Raw genomic sequence first — 21,812 nt, forward strand, 5'->3', positions numbered from 1 at the left:
GAAGAGCAGAAGATCAAACACCGCATGTTCTCACTCATAGGTGGGTGTTGAACAATGAGAACACATGGGCACAGAGAGGGGAGCACTACACACTGGGGTCAGTTGGGGGGAATAGGGGAGGGACGGTGGGGGGTGGGGAGCTGGGGAGAGATAGCAAGGGGAGAAATGCCAGATGTAGGTGATGGGGAGGAAGGCAGCAAATCACACTGCCACGTGTGTACCTATGCAACAATCTTACACGTTCTTCACATGTACCCCAAAACCTAAAATGCAATAAAATAAATAAATGGGGGGAAAAATAACATTGTCATATACTATTCTGAGTTCTTTTTTCTTCAAATAGTATCTTAGATACTACTCCGTACTATTTCGTAAAGAGCTTCTAAGAAATGTTTATTGACTTATAGATTTTCCTTTATATAAATTATATCAAAATTTAGCTTTCTTGTTTTTGTAAAATTATTTTTAATCTTTTTGATTCTAAATGATGCTTCTGTGAATAACATTGTTCACTCATTATTTAGTATATTTTATCCAAGTGTGAATTATCCATAAAATAAATTCTTACAAGTAAAATTGCTAGGTTAAAAGGTATGTTGATTTGTAATTTGTATAGATATTATCTATCTACCTATCATCTGACTACATGTTATCAATTTATAGAAGTACCAGTAAGATGATCACATATCATGAAAATCTCAGTTCCCTGTCTATATAAGATGCTATCAAACTTACTGATTATGCCAAACTGATAAGTACAAATTGTCAGTGCTGTTTTAATTTGACTTTATTTTATTGTGAGTCAAGTTGACTTTTTTTGAGAGTTACTTTAGGTTTATAGTAAATATCTTTAGTTTATATATGCATAAGGATGACTTGTATTTCTTTTTATGTGAATGATCTGCTTAAATGCTTTGCTGGATGTTCTGAAGCAAGCTTGTTCAACTCACTGCCTGCAGGCTGCATGTGGCCCAGGATGGCTTTGAATGCAGCCCAACACAAATTCATAAAATTTCTTAAACTATTATGAAATTTTTTTTTGCAATTTTTGTTTTAGTTCTTCAGATATCATTAATGGTAGTATATTTTATATGTGGCCCAAGAAAATTTTTCTTCTTCCAATGTGGCCCAGGGAAGCCAAAATATTAGACACTCCTGTTCCAAAGGGTTGTTGGTAATTTCCTTATTAATTTGAAGGAGATCTTTTTAAATTAGAAAAATTATCCCATTGTTAGCATATGAATTACAAATACTGCCTTATATTTGTCATTTGTTTTTGACTTTGCTTATAGTGGTTTTTTCTATGAAGATCATTTTAAAAGTCTAATTAAATTCTTAAGTATTTTTCTCATGGATTCTTTTGTGTCATAGTTGGAAATGTCTTACCTATTTTGTATTAACAACAAGGAAATAATTTTTCTTCACAATAGTGAACATTATTTTAATTTTTACATTTAAATCTTTGATCCCTCATTAACTCTGGAATAAAATGTAAGCTATTTATCTTTCTTTAAACAAATTTTTATTTGAATATTTTTCTTGAATAACTTATTTTCCCCCATTGATTACAACAGGTGCCTTATAATATATATCTATAGCTATATAGGTATGCCTGGGCCAGCATGAAGCTATTTTAATTATCATAGTTTGTATTAACATTTCTTCTTGATACTATTATTTATTCTGAAATCTACGTTGTCTAATAGTAATAAACACATTATCTGCTTTTGATTAATGATAGCATGGTATATCTTTATCCACACATTATCTTTAACCTATGTATATCTTATATTTAAAGTTAGTGTTTTTATAGGACTTTTAAAATATTTTATTTTATTTTATTATTATTTTTGAGATGGACTGTCACCCTGCCACCCAGGCTGGAGTGCAATGGTGCAATCTCAGCTCACTGCAACCTCCGCCTACCGGGTTCAAGTGATTCTCCTGCCTCAGCCTCCTGAGCAGCTGGGATTTCAGGCACCTGACACTATGCCTGGTTAATTTTTGTATATTTAGTAGAGATAGGGTTTCAACATGTTGGCAAATCTGGTCTTAAACTCTTGACCTCAGGTGATTCACCTGCCTCAACCTCCCAAAGTGCTATTATTACAGGTGTGAGTCACCGCTCCTGGCCTATTGGGTTTTTTTGTTTTGTTTTGTTTTGAGATGAAGTCTAGCCCTCTTGCCCAGGCTGGAGTGCAGTGGCATGATACTGGCTCACTGCAAGCTATGCCTCCCAGGTTCAAGCAATTCTCCCTGCCTCAGCTTCCCAAGTGGCTGGGATTACAGGTGCCCGTTCGACAACACCTAGCTAATTTTTGTATTTTTTAGTAGAGGTGGGGTTTTGCCATGTTGGCCAGGCTGGTCTTGAACTACTGACTGCAAGTGATTCGCCCACCTTGGCCTCCCAAATTGCAGGAATTACAGGTGTGAACCACCATATCTGGCTGTGGGGCTTTTTAAAAATACAATCAGAAAGCCTTTTCCTTTAAATTGAAGTATTCAGACCATTTACATTTAATATGATTTTTGATAAACAGAGTTCAAATCTATCATCTTGCTATTAGTTTTTTTCCCTATCTTTTCTTTGTTTTCTTTTTTGTCCACTGCCTTTTAAAAAAAATTCAGTATTTTTTTAGATTCCACTTAATTCCTCTATTCACTTATTAGTTATAGGTCTATTTTTGTGTGACTGCCTTAGAGTTAATAGTAAGCACATATGTTTATATTATCATAGTTCACCTTCAAGTAATATTATACCATTCTATGTGTAGCTTAAGTACATTACAAACAAGTACATCTCTTTCTTCTTTCTTGGCCTCTGTGTAATTGCTGTCATATATTTTATTTCTACATCTTTTATAAACCCCATCCTATGTTATTATTTTGTTTGAACAGTCAATTATCTTCTAAAGAGATTTTTAAAATTAGAAATGTTTACCTTGTATATTTACCCCTGTAGTTACTAATTTTATGCCCTGAATTCCTTTGTGTAAATTTATATTTTTATCCGATAATCATTTTTCTTTTGCTGGACAGACTTTCTTTAATATTTTTTAAATGAAGGTATGTTGGTAATAAATTCTTTTATCCATTGTTCGCCTGAACAAGGCTTTTTCTTTGCCTTCAATTTTCAAATATATTTTGCTGGTATAGAAAGTTGATCCTTTCAATACTTTAAAGATCTTGTTCTACTGTTTAATGGTTGGTATTATTTCCAAAAAGGAATCTACTGCCATCTTATTATGATCCAGGATTAACACATGGTATGTTTTCTCCTCTGGCTACTTTTAAGATTATTTTCTTCATCACTTCCTAAATTACTTTTAAATTTTCTAAACAATGTGCTTTTGTGTCATTTTTCTCATGTTTCCTGCATTTGAGGTATACTGAACTTGAACCTGTGAATCTATAGCTTTCATGATATTTGGAAAATTTTTGCCTGTTATTTCTTCAAATATTTTTTCTGTCCTCCCTCCTTTGTGAACACCAGTTACATATATATTTGACCACCTGAAGTCTTCCCACAGCTCACTGATTCCTTTGCATTTTTTTCAGCATTTCTCTCTGTGTTTTGATTTGGTTTTCTTCTATGCTATATCCTCAAGTTCACTAGTTTTTCTCTTGCAGAGTGTAATACACTATGAATGTCATCAAGTACATTTTAAATTTCAGATGTTACTTTTTTATTGCTAGAAGTATGATTTGGGATAGTTTTTATATCTTCTATGTTTCTATTGAACAAGCTCAATCTTTTCTCTATTTTAGTAAACATATGGAATACAATTGAATTGAGTATTTATTATGATGTCCTTTCTATTAATTTCATCATTGCTCTCATTTCTGAATTTGTTTCTATGGATTGATTTTTCTCCTCATTATGGGTGGTATTTTCCTTTTTTCTTGCATTCCTGATACTTTTGTATAGTGTGGATTTTGTTAGGAGTTTTATATTTTTGTTTTGATATATTGTGATTGATACAAAATATTTTAGCTTTTGTATTGATATTCTTGTGATTGATACAAAAAATATTTTACTTCTCCCCTGCTGGAGCCAGGGAGGCTGGACAGCTTGGGCTCAAATATTTCATTTTGTATTCATATCAGTTTGGGTATGTAATTAAGTTGATAGGACCATTTTCTTCTTTTGTGGCTTGAATTTAAGCTTTATAAGGCAGAGGCTGAGCAGTCTAGGGCTAAATTTTTCCCAGGATAAAGGCAACGACTTTACGAGTACTTAAACTGAATATTCATGAATCACTTCCACTTTGGTCACATATTAGTCCCCATTCTGTGTTAACACTGCTGATTGTCCCCTCTGTTCCTTTTGTGTGATTCTTTTCCTGGTATCTGGTAGTACCCTCATATGCATGCACTGATTAGTACTCAGATGAAGGCTTCAAGGGGACTAGCATAGTATCATATAAAGAGAGCAGGCTTTAAAGTTGCACACCTTACATTCTAATTCCAGTTCTGCCAGTTACTAGCTGTGTGATTTTGATCAATTTACAACAGTCCCCTCTTAGCCCCAATTTTTCTTTCTGTGATTTCAGTTGACCACAGTCCAAACATATTTAAATACAAAATTTCAGAAATAAATAACTGACAAGTTTTAAATTGCATGCCAATCTGAGTAGCATGATAAAATCTCCACAGTCCTGTCTCATCCTGCTTCCAAAGTAAATCATCCCTTTGTCCACTGTACCCACACTGTATATACTACCTGCCCATTTGTCACTTAGTAGCTGTCTCATTTATCAGATCAAATGTCACAGTGCCATAGTACTTGTGTTCAGGTAGCCCTTATTTTAACTTAGTAATGGCTCCAAAACTCAAGAGGCCTGTGTCTAATTTATGAATAAACTTTATCATGTGTATGTATGCACAGGAAAAGCATGCTATATATGGGTTCAGTACTATCCATGGTTTCAAGACTAGGGAGTCTTGGAATGTATTTCCTGAGAATAAGGGGGTACTACTCTACCTTCTAAGATTTGCATTGTGTTGAGTACTACTGATACTCAGATGTTTTTAAGAAGTTTACAGTCTTTTAGAAGTGTGTCCAGGACATCAACGTGATGAAATACTGTAGCTACTGGTATGAATAAATATCACAGGCTATGAGAAAAATGAAGAACAATGGAACAATATGGATTGAACTTATTAAAAAAGGGGTGGGGCCAAGATGGCCCACTAAAAGCAGCTGTGATCAGAAGCTCACTTCCATAAGAACCATAACAGCATGTGAATCCTGCACCAGCAACCAAGGTATCCAGGTTCTGTCCCAGAACTGACAAGACAGCTGGCGTGACCCACAGAGAGGGAGGAAGAGCAATGTGATTTGATGGCCAACATGAGAGCCACACAGGGCAGGGGAGCCCCCACCTTGCAGCCAAGGGAGGCGGCGAGTGAGCATATTATCCAGCCTGAGAAGCTGTGCTTTCTCCATGGAACAGTGCCACCTATGGATCAGAAGTTCTCACTCCTGAGCCCATGCAATCAGGCTGTAGAGACCTTACCATGAAATCAGGCATTCTTAACAGCCACTCAACTAGAATTTGCTTAAGCCTGCAGAGTTACCAGCGGGAGAAGTGGCAAGCACCACAACTATGGCTGCCTGATGTCTGAGTAGCTTGAGCTCCTTAGGGGAGGGGCAGTAGCCAACACTGGGACTGCTAGCTGCCCAACACACTAAGCTCCCAGGGCAGCGGGAGGGCTGCAGCCATATCTATAGCTCCAGGCCATGTTTTTCCCCTGCTGGAGCCAGGACAGATGGATGGCTTAGTCCCAAGAGGTATTCTCCACAGCCCAACATGCTGCCTGTGGAAAACTGTGGCCAGAGTGCCTTTTCAGGCCTGACTCTGACCCATCCCTCTTCACTGGGTGGGGCCTCCTTGCAGGAGCTCCAACAACTCCAGCCAGGGCCTCAGGGACAGAAGTGTGATCTCCCTGGCCCTGAGCCCCTAGTGGGAGGGATGGCTGCAGTCTCCATGGACCAGCAGACTCAGTCTTCCCTTCTGCTAGTTCTGAGGAATCTGGGCAGCCCTGATGAGTGTGTTTCCCCCAGCAAAGAACACCCCCTCCAAAAAGAGACAGCCAAAGTGCTTTGTTAAATGAGTCCTGTCCCCGTGCCACTCAATTGGGTGAGATCTGCCAACAGGGGTTGTCAGAGACCATATACAGGAGTGTTCCTATTGGCATCAAGTTAGTACCCATCAAGATCAAAGATCCCAGAGGAAGGAGCAGGTACCCATGTTTGCTTTTCTCCAGCCTCCTTGGGTGACATCTCCAGGTGAGAGAGTGAACCAGATGAATAGGGCCTGAAGTGAACTCCCAGAAAACTGCAGCAGCCCTGCAGAAGACAGTCCTGACCACTGAAAGAAAAACAAAAAGCAAAAAACAAAAAGTGTGTATATATGTGTGTGTGTGTGTATACATACACACACACAAACAAAATTGTTTTTTCTACCATTTTTACAGTTTCAGTTTAAACTTCTTTGGATTAGCATCAGCTTATTTTCCCCATTTTTATCCAGCTGACCTCACACTCTTAATTAAATATCCAGTTTACTACCACTAATTTGAAATGCCACCTCCATTATATATCATTATATATTAAATACTTGACTGTTTTCTGGATTTTTCTTTGACCTTTTTTTTTTTTTTTTTTTTTTTTTTTTTTTTTTTTTTTTTTGAGATGGAGTCTCGTTCTGTTGCTCAGGCTGGAGTGCAGTGGCATGATGTTGACTCACTGCAAACTTTGTTTCCCAGGCTCGAGTGATTCTCTGGCCTCAGCCTTCCGAGTAGCTGGGACCATAGGCGCCTGCACCATGCCTGGCTAATTTTTGTATTTTTAATAGAGACAAGGTTTTACCAGGTTGGCCAGGCTGGCTTCGAACTCCTGACCTTGTAATCTGCCCTCCTTGACCTCCCAAAGTGCTAGGATTACAGGCATGAGCCGCTGCTCCTGGCTTTCTTAGAACATTTTTAAAAATCGTAAAATTTTCTAGGCTCTAAATCTGTTTCTAGATTTTTTATTCTGTTTGATTGTCTGACCCATGCCAGTTCCTAGTTGTAATGTATTACAGTATCTTATAGGGCTAGTCCGCTTTTATTACTTCTGTTCCCAAAGTTTTCTTTGATATCTTATATATTTAAATATTTAGGCATTCAGTTTTTCTGTAATATTTAGCACATACAAAATGTTATATATTAGAATAAAAATTATTGGAGCATAAAAGCACCACAAAAATAGGAGATAACATATTTTAATATTAGAGTGGGGTAGGCCTTTCTAAATATGACATGAACTCCAGGAGCCATAGAAGAAAATAATTCTAATATATACAAATACAAAAAAATACCATAAACAAAACCAAAAACAAGGAACAAACTAGGGCAAATGTTTTTTACTCACCACAAAAAATGAAGATTTCTTTCAAAAATAAGCTCTCATAAATCAGTAGGAAAATTTGTCAAGGACATAAACAGTTAAAAGAAAAAATTTTGAAAATGTCTCTAAAATATTTGAAAAGATGTACAGCTTCACTCATACTAAGAGAAAAGCAAGCTAAAACTATTAATACACCATTTTCAACAGGTAGACAAAGTAAAAACATTTGCTAACATTGTATTAGTGAAAGCATAGGTGAAAGTCACTCTCACATATGGCTAATTAGGTGTGTCATTGTTACAACCTCTACAGAAGGTAATTTCACAGTGTCTATCAAAGTTAACTCCACAACTTTGTGCCTAGGTACTTACCTTACATAGATACTTGCATTTGTGTAAAATGACCCATACACAAATAAATGAATTTTAGCATTATAAGAATCAAAGATAAGAAATAACTTAAATCCATCAAAGGAAGACTGGTTAAAAAATTATGATACACCTATGTAGTGGGTAAGATTATTTTACACAGCTATAAAAATAAAAGATGAAACTCTTTTTTGGTACATTGATGAAATTTTTTTGGTACATTGTCAAAACACACTGTTAAATGAAAAAAAAAGCAACTTTCTGAACAGTGTATACAGTAGCTGCTATTTGTGTAACTAAATTATATGCATATTTATACATAAATATGTCCAAACAGGGTGTTTTTCAGAATCAGAGAGAACGCTTTGGTAATTAATCTGTGACAACAGCCATCACTTGGCACTATCTTGAAAAGACCAGAATAATCCATCATCTATCTATCTATCTATCTATCTATCTATCTATCTATCTATCTATCATCTATCATCTATCATCATCTATGTATGTGTCTATCTTATCTATCTTATCCATCTATCTCTCTCTAATCTTACGTTGACTTGCTTAAAACAGAGCATCTTTGGAGGGATACACAACAAAGCAGTAAAAGTTGGCAACTCTTGTAAGGGGAACAGGAAATGGTAACTAGAGAAAATGGGGAAGAAAGAGACTTTTTCACTATGTACTTGTTTGTATATTTTGAATCTGGTACTATTTGTAAGTGTAAATCTATTCAAAATACATAATAAATAAGTATAAATGGTACATAAACATCAAATACACCTCTCCTCTCCTCTTTTCACCCCTGCCTCATCACAGGTATGTTCTCTTACTCCTGTCTCAGGGCTGTAACTTAGTGGCGCCGCAATCTTGGCTCACTACAGTCTCCACATCCTGGGTTTGAGCGATTTCCCCTTCCTCAGCCTCCCAAGTAGCTGGGACTACAGGCGTGCACCACCACGCCCAGCTAATTTTTTGTATTTTAGTAGAGATGGGTTTTCACCATGTTGGCCAGAATGGTCTTGATCTCCTGACCTCGTGATCTGCCCGTCTTAGCCTCCCAAAATGCTGGGATTATAGGCGTGAGCCACCACACCCAGCCGTTTTGCTTTTTAATCCCTATTATTCCCTCAGAATCTTCTGCTTTGTCTGACCCTTAAGGCAATATTCAGTCCTAATATAAAAGGTCTATTTAAAGACTGTTTAAGTTTTCTTCTACTTTCCTGCCTTTTGAGGGTAACAAAAACTTCCGAGCTTGCCCTAAGAGGTTGCTATGATTTGAATGTGGTCCCAATTTCATGTGTTGAAAACATAATCCCCAATGTGGCAATATTGAAAGGTGAGGCCTTTAAGGGGTAGTTGGATTATGAGAGCTCTGCTCTGGTAAATGGATTACTTCATTCATGGGTTAATGGATTAGTAGGTTATCATAGGGATGGAACTGGTGGTTTTAGAAGAAAAGAAAGAGAGATCTGAGCTTGCAGGAGGTAATTTCAGTGCTCCAGAATGACTGGCCCATGGGTGGCAATACTTATACTGCTGAGGCACTGGGCTTCTCAGATCACATGTTCACTGAAGCCCAGGGCAGCCGCCTGAAAAAGGGGGTCCCCCAAGTCCTCACTGTGATCACCGATGGGGAATCTCATGATGCTAATAAACTCAATGCCACGGCAAAAGCCTTGCTGGACAAAGGCATTCTTGTCCTGGCTGTGGGGATTGCTGGCGCCAATCCCGTGGAGATGTTAGCCATGGCAGGATGAAGTGACAAGTACTTCTCTATGGAGGCTTTTGGAAGTATAAAGGGGATATTTTCAGATGTGACAGCCAGTGTCTGCAACTTTTCAAAAGTAGATTGTAAAATTGACAAAGTAGATCTTGTTTTCCTTATGGATGGTTCAAATAGCATTCACTCAAGTGACTTCAAGAAGATGAAGGAATTTCTGGTGTCAGTTGTTCAAGACTTCGATGTTAGCCTCAACAGAGTGTGTATAGGAGCAGCCCAGTTTAGCCATACCTATCATCAGGAGTTTCAACTGGGAACTTTTATAGGTGAAAAGGAGATATCATTTCAGATTGAAAACATAGCAGATCTGCGGAAACATACACACCGGTAATGCACTCAGGCAGGCGGGACATTACTTCTGGCCAGACATGGGCAGCAGGATAAATACAGGTACCCCACAGGTGCTGCTGGTCCTTACAGATGGCCAGTGGTGGCCCAGGTCACGGAAGCCCTGAGACACAGAGGCATTGACATCTACTCTGTAAGCATCGGAGATGTGGATGACCAGCAGCTCATTCAGATCCCTGGGGCAGAGAAAAAACTGACAGTGTACAACTGTGACAAACCAAAGAAGATAAAAAGAAAAAAAGGATCGTTCACAACATCTGTGGCACAGATGTTGGGACCTGGGTGAGAACAACTATTTCGTGGATGTTGTGGTGGGATTTGATGTCTCAACTCAGAAGAAAGGGCAGACTTTGCTCGAAGGTCAGCCTTGGATGGAAACCTACTTTTAAGACATCTTATGTGCCATCAGCTCCCTCAATGGAGTAAGCTGTGAGGCAGGCAGAGAGACTCAGGTCAGAGTGGCTTTTCAAGTGACAAATGCCATAGAAAAATATTCTCCCAAGTTTGAAATCTACAGCAAAAACATACTGAACAGCTTGAAGGATATAACAGTTAAAGGATCATCTCTTCTTAATGCAAACCTCTTGCATTCTCTATGGGATACATTTCAGAATAAATCGGCAGCTTGAGGAAAGGTGGATTGGATGATGATGTTTTATTTTCAGATGGATTGGATAATGATGTTGAGGAACTTGAACAAAAATCTGATGAACTTAGAAAAGAAAGCCTGAAAGCCATCATAACTGTTACTTTGGAAGGACCTGCTGATTCAAGTGACTTGGCTGATCTTCCCTATATTGAATTTGGGAAAGGCTTTGAGTACAGGACACAGCTCTCTATCGGCATGAGAGATCTTGGGAGCCGGCTGTCAAAGCAGCTGATCAGTGTTGCAGAAAGGACATACTGCTGTTTGTTCTGCAAGTGCATTGGTGAAGATGGCACAATGGGAGATCCTGGATCACCAGGGAAAAAGAGACCTCCAGGTTTTAAAGGCAGTGAAGGCTACCTGGGAGAGGAGGGAATTGCTGGAGAAAGAGGAGCCCCTGTACCAGTGGGAGAGCAAGGTTCTAAGGGATGCTATGGCACCAACAGTCCTAAGGGAAACGGACTAAATGGACAGGAGGGAGAAGTTGGAGAAAGTGGAATTGACGGATTAAATGGAGAACAGGGTGATAATGGTCTTCCTGGAAGAAAAGGAGTAAAGGGTGATGAGGGATCCCAGGGAAGCCCAGGGAAGAAAGGGACTCCTGGTGACCATGGCGCAAAGGGCCTGAGAGGGGATCCTGGAGCTCCTGGAGTTGATAATAGCATAGAAGGACTTGCAGGCTTGAAAGGAGAATGTAGAAGACAAGGAAGAAGAGGCTGGCCAGGTCCCTAGCTGGACAGCAGGCTCCAGAAGAAAGACAGCAGCTAATGGCAAAAGGGGACGTACAGGCCCACAGGGAAGAACGGGGATCTCAGGACCAGATGGACTTGAAGCCTCCCTGGGACTTAAGGGCCCTCAGGGCTCAAAAGGAGAGGCTGTGTGAAAGGAGAAAAAGGAGGTGTGGGAAGTAAAGGTCCCCAGGGGCCTCCAGGGCTCAGAGGAGAGGTAGGGAATCAAGGCCTTTTGGGAAGCCAAGGAAATAAAGGAGAACCTGGAGATATGGGAGAAAAAGGAGCTGTTGACTTTCCTGGTCCTTGTGGCTTACAGGGTGATGATGGCAGTCCAGGTTATGGTAGTGTTGGACATAAGGGAGCAAAGGGCCAACAAGGATTCCCTGGAGAAAGTGGACCTAAGGGTGAGACGGAGGACCCTGGTGGTCTAGGAGAGACTGGGCTGAAGGGAGCTAGAGGAACAACAATATCTTCTGGGTTTCCAGGAGAGATGGGGTCCCCTGGGGAACCAGGACCTCCTGGATGTAAGGGTGTGAAAGGAGCCAAAGGCTTGGCTTCATTTTCTACATGTGAGCTTACTCAGTATGTGCGAGATCACAGACGTGGCAGACGTGGAAACCCGAATGCCCAGTGCACCCAACTGGGTTGGTGTTTGCCTTGGACCAGTCCCGGGATGTCACTGAGCAGGAATTTGAGCGGATGAAGGAGATGGTGGCTTTCCTGGTAAGAGGCATTAAAGTCCGGGAGAATCGCTGACGCATGGGAGGCGCATCGCCATCCTCTCCTATAACTCCCACGCCAGGCACCTCATGCGCTTCTCAGATGCCTACGAGAAGAATCGACTTCTCAGGGAAATTGAAGCTATTTCTTATGAGAGCTCCTCTGCCAGCTGGGAGATTGGCAGAGCAAAATGGCAGATATCAGTATGTCCACTTAAATGATGAGAAACTCAGGGCCAAAGGAGTGGACTTGACTTAAGTCTAATTAGAATAAGGATGAGGAACTCCTGCCTCAACAGCAGACATGTGCTAAGTGGGCTAAAAAACAACTTTGTCTTGGATAATGATGCATTCATAGCTGCTTGAGCTGGAGGCAAGGCCACTCACATGACACCTCTCTTCCCTGGACTCTGTGGTGCTTTCATGTTTTCCACGCAGTGGCCAGAAAAGTTTTTATGAAAACAAAGATCCTATTCTGTGGACTCATGTTTCTGTGTCTCCTCATCTTCCTGATAAAGCCCAGATTCCCAAGGATGTTCCCAAGGATAAAATGACAGGGATGACAAGGCCCCCCACTTCTTTCTTAATGATATCTTCAACTTGAATTTATGCCGTTCTCCCTCATTCTCTCTTTAGCTGCTCTAAAGTCTGAACTTCCTTTATTTCTACTTCTTATCTATCTATTTATTTCTTCTTGCCATCCTCCACTGCTATGGCACCTTTCATTTCTAGAAAGCACAACTGAGCACTTCTCACTCCGGGCCCACCTACGTGCTGTTCCCTCTGACCACTTTTGAGCAGTTTTCTTCTACTCTTCCTTGAGGTCTCAACTGAAATATAATTCCAGAGGATGGGCTTTTCTAAGTAGGTCAGGATTATTTGTTGTATGTTCCTATAGCTCTTTTTAATTCTTCTGACTGTACGTTTATTATACCTACACTGTCTGCTCCACCCAGGCTGGAGACATTTACGTCTTGTTCATCTCTTCATTATTGCTAAAGTTCAGTGCTTTCACATAAATAAATCATTCCTTCAATGAATAAATTAGTGGACAAATGAAGACTTTTCTTCCTCTGTTCTTAAATTCAATGCGAACCACTTTGTACTGGGTATGTACTGTCTTAACCCTGATCTTAACCCTGAGCTTTCAAGGGAGACAGCTTTTGGTCAGCATTTTGGTGATATTACTGAATGTTTTAAGTTCCGTGGTATTGATAGCGGAGGAGGAGCTCTTATTTTGCATTTCTAGCAGCAAGTTTCTGTCTTGGCAATTAGGCATTTAAAATTTTAAATTCTCTGTCCCCCAAGGACAGGAAACATTGGTCTTATAGGAAATATATAGCTATATTGAGAACAAGTTCTGAGATTAGTGGGAGCCAAGAGCTGTAGCAAAACGCAACCATTTGTGTTGACAGAGCAGGCAGTCCACATTCTGTGGACTCAGTTTAGTTCCTGGACCAGTATTATCAGTATCATCTAAAGACTTGTCAACAATGTGATTTCTTAGGCGCCACCTCAGATCTGCAGAATACAAAACTGAAGGAGTGAAGCCCAGCAGTGTGTGTTTTAATCAATCTTTGATTCTGATGTCTGCTCAAGTTTGAGAACTGATGTCATAGGTTATGTAGGAAATCATTCCTAAACTAGGAATACACTAGGAAGGATTTCCTACACAACCTATGACAGCAGTTCTCAAACTTGACTCAGTAAGAACTCAATATTGAGCAAAAAAAGGCTCGTACAGCTAGAAAAAGACTCTCAGCTAGGAATGATAAAGAATGAGAAGTCATTTAATTTGAAATAGGAGCTGTAGAATGGAGAGTATTTCCTTAACCACATTGTAAACTGTTCCAAGCACTTTTTTCATGAGAGTAAACTGGAAATGGATTACTAGAACTCATCTCAGAATCTGCATAGTTCATTGTATTTAAGCATGTATGATAAGGTGTTCTTAGCTTTCATTCTAAAGGTTGAAGATCACCTTCTTACATTATGCTGTGTCAGCAATGGGATTGGTGTGCTATACCTGATTATTGCAGTCACACTCAGGTATGCAAAACAAGCAACCTGACAGAATATTGTATTAAAAGCAGGAGACTCAACTGAGGACAAAACTCAGGGAAAATTGGAGGTACTCTTATGGCAGTTCTGACTTCATTTTAGTTTTAATTACCGAGTATTCTGGCAATCAAGACAATGATAAAGATGTGACACATTCTGTGCATTTATACATAGCCCCCTGAGTTTCATTACTGCCTCTATCAAAAGAGTAAGAAGAAAATTTATTTTTGTCTTATTATTATATTCCATTGAAATATTTCCCCAAATATATAAGCAGGACTGGAAGAAGCTTGATATCTGCATCAGCAGAAAGTCTCCATAGTCTCCTCAGTTTTTCTAATTCCTTTTATTTTATTACATGGTCTTGTACTTTCTGCAGCATACAAATTTACTTTAATTAGCAACAAAAATATCACATAGCTGACTGTGAGTAACAATCATATCTTTGTACTGTCTACTCTTCAGCTAACATAAAAAGAGAAGTGATGCTTATGATACATGAATTAAGATTACTCTATTTCTCCATGATTTTTAAATTATATACCTCAATTAAATCAGACTACCAGGAAATAATTGGGCAGTGGGAGCCTAGTGTTTTGCAAAATTGCTTTCACTGATCTATTTCACTGATTCTTAATAGTATGACTTTTTCCTCTTTTAGTTATTTTAAAATGGACAATTATATTTCTTTTCTTTTTTCCTTATTTCCTTTCCTTTAACTTCTTCCCTTCTTTCCTCTCTCTTCCCCTTCCTGTCTCCCTTCCTTCCTTTCTCTCTTTCACTTTTTGAAGATGAGTACAGGAAACAATATTGAAAACTCTCTATTACATTCTCTATACGCATGTCATTGTTAACGTTATTCTTATCTTTAATTTTACCTATATTGAGCACCATGCAGAAAATTATCTTTAGAATTTAGTACCAGAAAAAATTTGCTCTTGAGGCACTGGTATTTTTCTTCTCTATTGATAGCGAGAAGTATATGACTGACTTCTTTTCTTTTTACCTATGTTTAAAAAAAACCCTCAAAGCTAACTATTAAAGGCAGCTTTCTGGGTAATAATAAAAATGAAAGTAATAAACTTTCATTTCATGTATCATTTTTACATGATTAAATGCAAGAATGAAATAAAAAGGTTACTTATAACTTATAATCAAATAACTTATAAGCTTAAGAATTATACTCATATTTCCCAGATAGCAACACAAATGACACATCTTAGTAATCATATATCCACATGTGGAAAATAGAACACCAATTTTTAAAAACATTAATTTAACCATGGCTGAAAATAATTTTCAATGTGCCATATCCTCAATCTCCTAGACTCTTACTAATTTGTTTTTATTATTGTTATTCATGTTTTTGGAGCTACAGTTGTGCTAGCAGTTAATGCATGATAATTATATTGTTACTGATGTTTTTGATATGGGCACTCAACCCAGAGAAATATTCACCTGTAGTTCTAAAAGAATCCATCTTAAACTTCAGAACAATTGTTCTAAGATCTCAATAAGAAAACTATGATTAAATGAAGTTTTAGTTCATTCATTTTCACAGCTACATAATGTTCATTACCATATTTGTAAAATCTATTTTTCGGTCCATAGATACTTCAGTTCATAATAATATTTACTTCTACACACAGTCTTATTATGAACATTCTAGTGAGGAGCCCTATTAATCATTCTTTTAGCAAAGTCTTGTGGGTGATAAAGCTTCTTAGACTGGAAGCCTGAAAGTATATTTATTTTTCATTGACTGAAAATAATAACTTATTCAGATAAGGAACTTTAGGTTGACAGTTATCTTAGCTTACCACTTTGAATCTGTGACTACTTTTCTTCTAGATTTTGTTGCTAGTGACATGTCTGCTTTGAGTCTAAGTCAGCCCTTTGTGAGAAAGCTCTCTTTGTAATCTGGTAGTCTTTACGCTTTTTAGTATGTGTTTTCACTGTGAATATTCAAATCCTTATAAAATAGTCTTAGCATTATATTTTAGAATGTAGAAAAAAAAAACCCTGTTATTCCCTCTGTTCTCTTCTGTTGGAATGTTTATTAAAAGTAGGTTTAAAATGTTTTTCATTAGAATATTTTAAGTGCTTTTTCATAACTTTTAATTTCTTTTCTCACTGTGATATTTTCTTGGTAAATTCATTATTATTGTGCTCAATTCTGATTAATTTCTCTTTGACTTCTATTTAGAGTATATTTCAGTATATTCTATTTTCAATTAATAACTATATTTGTATCCATTTATATTTTATATTAGTTTATTTCTCTATTCTTTTCCTTTTCCCTTTAGTTTTGTTTTATCCCTAAATACAACAGAACGCTTATTTTAAAATCATTTTTGGATTGCTTTATTTTCTTTTTATCAAGATAATCTAGTTATTTTCTTGGCTGTATTTATGGATTTTCTTCATGTGTAACGAAAGTGTAATATGCAGACTTATCTTGATTAGAACATTTTTCTTTCTTTTTTTTTTTTTTTTTAAGAGACCAGGGGAGAGCATGAACACAGTCCCCCACTACCACAAATTATGCAGTCGAGTTTCCCACATTTGGGGAAATCTCAGGGGTCAGCACATCCGGAGTGCAATGGATAAGCCTCGCCCTGGGAAAACCACCTTCGTGATCATGGTATCTCCCCTGCCAGGTAAGTATGAGGTGTTGTCCCCAGAACATTTTTCTTTGATTTTTCACTCATACTTAAATATTTACCTCTCAAAATATAATATTATTTGGAAGCTGACTCCTTCCAGCTCCATGAAGCTTTCACTCCTAAACCAGACTACGTCCAAGGTTTAAAACTCCTGTGCCATTTTAGATTATGACTAGGTTTGTTCAATTTCTAGCTGGAAGATGATCATTTCTGCTTTCTCTTACTTTCCTCATTAAAAAACTTTATGAAAGCAATGTCCTTGCATAAAGACAACAGCTTTTTAAAAAGTCTATCTTTGTATACAAAGGAAACCTAATCTCTGTCCAGTTGCCAAAAAATTAACTTAATGCTGGCCCCCTGGTCTCTGTGGGTCACTTTGAGTTTTCATTTTCTCATGGGAATGTCACTTCAGTCATCTCCTCTCCTGTGTCCAGATCCAGAGTCCAGAAGGCTTTAGCCCAACCTGCTCCTTTGGTATTTGGTTCTATCTTTGAACTACAATGACGTGTTACCATTTTATTTTTTTAAAAAATTAAAGCTATGTCTTTTAAAATTATATTTAAAATTATTTGATCAATTATTTATATATGTTTGGAGCAGGAAGTTTGTGTGTGTGTGTGTTGGGGGATGTGGGTATGTGAAAAGTATCTCACAGATTCCTCTTACCTGGGGGTTGTTTCTTAATTTCATAAACTTTTTTCATATGTAAGGATAGCAACTTTTTTATTGTCAATTTTCTATAAATATTTTACTCAGCTTGTCCCTTTTTTAATTGTATTTTTTATGTTTTAAACTTTATGATTTCTGTCTTTACTATTGCACTTAAGAAATATTAACCTATATTTTATTCTAGTGCTTTTATGATTCTTAAAATTTTTAAATGTCTATACATTCAATTTTTCTAAAATATATATTTTTTGAAATAGTAATATACTATTTTTCCAAAATCATTAATATGTTGTTAAATATACATGTAAATATATCTTAAATATGTTAAATAACCCATCATATTTTCACTGACTTGAAATGTCTCATAATATAATACATCCTAACATTCTAGCTTATGCTAAACGACTCTTTTTTATTTTCTTAGATGGGGTTTCACTATGTTGCCCAGGTTGGAGTGGCAATTTACAGGTGCCATAACAGTGCACTTCATCCTCTAACTCCTGGGCTCAAGTGATTCTCCTGACTTAGTCTCCCGAGTAGCTGGAAGTACAGGCAAGTGCCACTGCACACTGCTCTACTAGATGATTCTTTATATTATAGTCTAATTAACTCTTCTATTTTCAGTACCATTCATTACTTTGTAATGAATTTTAATATAGAGGGGTTGCTTTGCCAAGTTGCAGACACATGGATAAAAAAGACCAAACTGTGGACCGTGGTGGAGTTTCCCAAAGTATTGCCTTCTGAGACCCAACTTGAATAGCCAACTGTTCCCATCTTCTTCTGTATGTATGGGTCCACAATTTCCATTTCATGCTCTGAAATGAGTTATGAGAATAGATAATTTGCAAATCAGTAAGTTAGATCAGAAAGACTGATAGGTAGAATGTATTCCAGAAAGGTCCTATCTTTCCTCATCTGTAAAATAGGAATTATATACTCACTGAACAAGGGTTTTGTGAAAATTCTACTTAATAAATGGAGGCAACAGGAACATTTATCACCCTAAGAAGTAAATAATTAATAGAAAATAATTATTGTGTGCAGTACTTTTTTTTTTCCTGAAAATCAGTGATAAAATGTAGCATGCAGAACTACAGGTGGATATTTTTCTGAGTTGAGTACCCATACCAAAATCATCAGTAATAACCGATGAAAAGCATCAGTAATAACTGATGAAAATAATAAGAGTATTTTCAAGGGCCCATTGAAAAGTATTTTCAGCCATGGTTAAATATTGTTTTTATAAAAAATTGGTTTTCTGAGTTCTATATGTGGGCATATAATTACTAAGACATGGGTCGCTTGTCTGCTATGTAGAAAACAAGGAATGACAAAATGAGGGAATTTCTATCTAAAGCTGAACTTTTTCTGAGTCTTAATTCCTGAAGCAAAACTAAAAGCAAAAAGCAAGTTTTTTAAAACAATATCTTGATGAAATATGTCTACACAAAACAATAACAAATTATTCAAAATATTTTGAATAATTTGTTATTCAAAATATTTCATAAATTTAATGTTCCATAGCTTGAGTTATAATAAGAAAAGAGGATTTCACTCTTTTAAGATGGATTGAAAAATAAAGACTAATTTGGGAAGAAAATAAAAGAGAAAAAATATTAGGCACTAAGATACTACAAGGAACTTTTCTTACTTATTTACAATAACATTGCTAGACTGTTAAAGATCTAATTACAAAAGCAATATATGTTCATTGTAAGGAACTTATACATAAGTAAAATTGTAAAGAAGAAACTTACTCATCAACCCACAAAACATACAAGACAGTCATTTTTCTAAGGATAATGAGTAAATATGGGGTCATACTTGCCAAATGATTTGGTAATAATGTAACAGTAACATTTAAAATATTATTTTATATTGTTTAATAATGCAATTTTAATAGTTGCATAATAATCCCTGTGTAGCCTATAGATTTTTATTTTTTAGAGACTTTCCTATGTAGAATATTTAGGTTGTTTCCAACATTTCCCTATGATATGTGATACTGCATTAGAAATACTTACTAAGTAGAAGTTAGGGTCCAATGTCAGTATGCAAGGCAAAATCTCAAATTAGAACTGTATATGAAATTCTCTTAAGCAGTTGCCACCTGTGATATTGATTGATGTTCTGCCTCTTAATAGATCAAACATGGTAAACTCTTCCTTCAGAGTGTGAGTGAGCATTATTTTTATTATATTTTGTTTACAGGTTACAAAAAATGCCACTGACTTTTTTTTTTAAGCAAAACAGTTGTTTATTAGAAGATTATCAAGAGATTATCCTTTACTGGGAAACAATGGGCAATAGGATTTGATAAATGGGTGAAAACCATGAGGCATTCAAAGGCCAGGCTCCATGGATAGAGTCTGGTCTGTGCTTCAGCGCTTCTGCTATACTAGATTTGGACTTCAAATCGCTATTCTGTCTCTGCATCCTTTTCTTTTGCTTGAAAGTTCTAGTGGATTGAGCTCAGATGATGTTGTCCCCTGTTTAATTGTACCAGGACGCAGACAAAGAAATATATTTTTTCTTTTTGGTGGGACAAACCATCAGCAACAAGAGATAGAAACTGACGTCCCATGAGAAACTTAATCATGGGGAAATTCCACCCAAAGGGAGATCAGGGTACTAACAAGGGTTGGGACAGCCAGGAAGCCAAGAGCAACAAATATTGTAGTCTAGCAGAAAAAAAAAAAAGATATGTGTGTGTGTGTGTGTGTGTGTATGTGTGTGGTTAAGTGCCAAAAGAGAAGTTGGCTAGAGTTTACAAGCCACCTTGTGTGAACTAGAATACTACTTAGCAAAATGACATCTCATTGTTGTGAGAAACACTCTGGGACATAGCTCTCATTTTGTGTTCACTCTTTAACCTCATAGAATGGAATGACAGGAGCTGTCATTAATAATAATAATTACAAATAATAATAATTACATATTATTTTAATAGTAATATTAATTACAAATTTTTATAATAATTTAATATTTTAATAATTACAAATAATGATTACATATTATTTGTAATTACAATAATTACAAATAATAATAATAATTACAAATAATAATTACAAATTTTTGATTATTGTAATTATTATTTTTACAAAGCATTTAAAGGTCAAATTTATATAAGTTAACTGTGTATATGCTGGAACTTCACCCTATGAATAACAACTAAAATCCTTTCTGAGATAAGCAATTTTAGAATATATATTTCTGGCAGATATCCAGTTCTACGAAGTCCTAACTGGATGGAAATAATTTCTTGACTCAATCCCAGGATAGTGTTTAGGGTGCACTTGAAGTAGACATTTCTTGAGATAGTAGATGTCTCAATAAGATACACAAAAATTTGACATTTTCTAGTATTTTACAGCTTTCGGTAACTTTGTCTTCATTTCATTTGGTCTCTCCAATTTTCCTGATAAGATTGTGTCCATTGGTCCTGAATTTCATTATATATTTTATTCTCTACTTCAATGCATCCTTTTCCCTCTTAGCATACGTTTACTTCACATGCAGAAAAAGCATTCAGCTCCATAAGATAAACTACTATGCGTCCTGGATTTTTTTTTTGACTTCCATGAAAATCTTAGGCTGAAACTCATTCCATTGTCATCCTTACCCCTTCTTCCTTGCTGATCCTTCTCTTAGGACTTTGGAATCGTGTCATAGCTGCTTACTCTTTATAAAATGATTTCTCTCACTTTCATTTCACTATCAAACTTCTGAATAAAAAGCCAACACCTTCCATTTTTTCAGCACTCACTCTCTCTTTGAACTATTGTCACACTTCTATCTCAAAACTGCTTTTCTGATAGTCAATAATGAACAAGTAAATTCAGGAACACTTCTTGACCTGAACTTCTTGGAGACTTGAGTATCAGAGACCATACTCTCCTTCAAAATGCAGATATGTATTACTCATTAATTTAGGCCAAATATTTTTAAGTTCTTTACATATAGTAACTCATCTTGTCCTCACAGCACCTTTTGAGGTGGTACCATGATTGCCCCCATTTTACAGATGAGAAAATTGAGGACCAGAGAAGTTAAATGCTTTTTGAAAGACCAGTTCAAACGTCCTTGATTCTTTGCTCTCTCATGTCTTAGACTTCTTTGCTGGCTTGCTCCTGGCTTCCTCCTTCCAGCAACCTCGGTGAGCATTCCGTTCCTCAAGACCGCTATTAGTCTTCATTTTCTCTCTTTATTCATGTACTTGAAATAAAGTGATCCTATATTGTTGAGAAGATTATCATCTTATTGAAGATCAATTCTTACTACTCTTGTAACACATTTTGTTCATCTTAAATTCAAATTTCTGGTTTATTCGACAGCTCACATCTAAAAGGTCATTTCTTTTTTATTCTGCTATTACATCTAATATCTATTTTTTTCTTCTTTTTTGTTCACTTTTCTTTTTTTTTTTTT

The 21,812-nt window shown here is 36.8% G+C and overlaps 1 non-coding gene and 1 pseudogene across 1 annotated transcript; one reads left to right on the forward strand and one right to left on the reverse strand.

The window, feature by feature from the left end:
• Positions 1 to 12,589, forward strand: part of LOC108303356 — a 27,130-nt pseudogene extending 14,541 nt beyond the window's left edge.
• Positions 12,590 to 16,550: 3,961 nt separating this feature from the next.
• LOC119470998 lies at positions 16,551 to 16,714 on the reverse strand. Its single transcript, XR_005199987.1, has one exon. It is a non-coding gene; the product is annotated as a U1 spliceosomal RNA (small nuclear RNA).
• Positions 16,715 to 21,812: the final 5,098 nt, after the last annotated feature.

This window comes from Cebus imitator, unplaced genomic scaffold (assembly GCF_001604975.1).
Source record: "Cebus imitator isolate Cc_AM_T3 unplaced genomic scaffold, Cebus_imitator-1.0 Scaffold46, whole genome shotgun sequence".
NCBI classification, from domain to species: Eukaryota; Metazoa; Chordata; class Mammalia; order Primates; family Cebidae; genus Cebus; species Cebus imitator.